Source organism: Oncorhynchus mykiss, chromosome 6, assembly GCF_013265735.2.
Source record: "Oncorhynchus mykiss isolate Arlee chromosome 6, USDA_OmykA_1.1, whole genome shotgun sequence".
NCBI lineage: Eukaryota > Metazoa > Chordata > Actinopteri > Salmoniformes > Salmonidae > Oncorhynchus > Oncorhynchus mykiss.
In genome coordinates, this window is record NC_048570.1 from 62,568,049 (window position 1) to 62,570,197 (window position 2,149).

General features: G+C 45.8%; 1 long non-coding RNA gene across 1 annotated transcript; it reads left to right on the forward strand.

Moving 5' to 3' along the window:
* LOC118965084 lies at window positions 1–1,919 on the forward strand. Its single transcript, XR_005052419.1, has 3 exons — window positions 1–405; window positions 853–901; window positions 1,615–1,919. It is a non-coding gene; the product is annotated as an uncharacterized LOC118965084 (long non-coding RNA).
* The last annotated feature ends 230 nt before the right edge of the window (window positions 1,920–2,149 follow it).

The window sequence follows — 2,149 nt, forward strand, 5'->3', positions numbered from 1 at the left end:
CTACCAGTTGGGGAGAAAAAGGGAGAAAAGTAAAAAAAAAAAAAAAAAATGTAAACAGGCAGAGAGGAGACGAGAGGAACTTTTCACCTTTTGCACCGAGAGAAAGTCTAACAAGCCTCATGACTGCAGGGAGAGAGAGAGCGAGAGGGAAGCAGCCAGATGGTGGAAAGTCCTCCTGCCAGACACCTGGCCACTTCAGAATGGATGAACCGCTCACCTTTACAAAGTCCTTACTTGGGTATTTCCTGCCACAGGTACACACTGTATGGATCACCGTGGCTGGCTGGTGACTCTGGGATCACAAATCACAAACTGTTTCTGTACTGCGTCACGCTGTTTGTTTTTAGGTGTTCATATCCGTGACACTGTTGGTGAAAGTTTAGGGATTCCCCAGCTTTCTCCCAGGTCCGTAGAATGTAAACATACAGCAAAACACTGTTTTTTCTCCACTTTACGTTCTATGTAGGTTTGACAGATGTTAGTAGTTGTCAGTTAATTGTCAGCTTGGAGGTGTGATTCCACTATGATGGCCTATCTTTCTGTCTTCTACAGTATGGGAGGATATTGTGAGAGTGTTTGTTGAGGACACAGAGAGCTATAGAAGAGGATTTCCCTGAGCTTATAGCCTTGGCAGTGTATATTCAGTAGTCTATGGACATCTAAATAGCCCCCCCGAAATATGGCAGCTGAGGCTCCTCTATCCTCTCTTTGGGGTGTTTATGTGCACCTGCTTGGCACAGACAGCCCCAGAAACCTCCGGATCTTAACCGAACTTTATAAGTTAAACCGTCCCCATCTGTCACAGCGCAGCCCCACACAGATGCATGCTGAGTTTTTTTTTTTTTTTTACAGCAGACTTGGCGCACATTCAAGAACTGTCAAAGAGCACCTGCTAAATTAAGTGCGTTCTCATACACACATACCCACTCACCACACAAGCACATGCAGCCACTGATGTATATTTGCAGAGAATGTTATAGTGACAATGTTATTATATGCAAACATACCGTAAATGTTATAGATAACAGATGTTTATCCCATATACTATTTTCTGAGTGACAATTTTCATAAAAAAAGCAGCACTTCAAGACAAATAGCAATTAGACTGTGATATTGGCATTTACTTGTTCTAGCCTACACTCTTAGAAAAAAGGGTTCCAAAGGGGTTCTTCTGCTGTTCCCATAGGAGAACCCTTTTGGGTTACTTATAGAACCCTCTGTGGAAAGGGTTCTACACGGAACCCAAAACAGTTCTACCCGGAACCAACTGGGGTTCTTCAAAGGGTTCTCCTATGGGGACAGCCGAAGAACCCTTTTAGGGTCTAGATGGCACCAGAATGTGCAGAAGAAACATTTCTAGTTAAATGTTCAGTGTTCTTATTTAGCTCATTAGGTCTGTTTACCATAAACCAAGTGACCCAGTTGGCAAACAACTTCATAGTGTTGCTTTTATAGACAACCTGACATGTAACAAGCAGTGGGAGTAAAACCACAACTACCACAGGTGTAGTTTCCGATAGTTCTCCCCCTCTTTTCTCCTCCTTTCTCTCCCTGTCTCTCTCTCCCTCCCTCCCTCACTCACTCCCTCCCTCTCATGGCTCATGGCATGCACAGCCGCTGAGCTGCTCTAAATAGGTGCCACCCTGAATAGGAGACAGATGGAAACGAAGGTTCCCCACTGAGCGGTTCCCCTGCAGCTGTGCTGTGTTCCCAATGCCAGGGAGTGATGACAGCCCACCAAGGGGCACAGAGACACACGGAGACACACGTTCTGAGTGCCATCACGCTCACTCACAATGCCAGGACCGACTGGCAGGGAGGGAGGAGGAGGTAGGTTAACCCCTTGTGAATGTTGACCTATTTAAAGGTAGCCGATATGAGTAAGACCTTTAAACAGGTCAACATTCACAGACGGATTACCAGGACGTTTACTCCAAGCATACGCTGACCAACTGGCAAGTGTCTTCACTGACATGTTCAACCTCTCCCTGACCCAGTCTGTAATACCAACATGTTTCCAGCAGACCACCATAGTCCCTGTGCCCAAGAACACCAATGTAACCTGCCTAAATGACTACCGACCCATAGCACTAACGTCTGTAGCCATGAAGTGCTTTGAAAGGCTGGTCATGGCTCACATCAACACCAT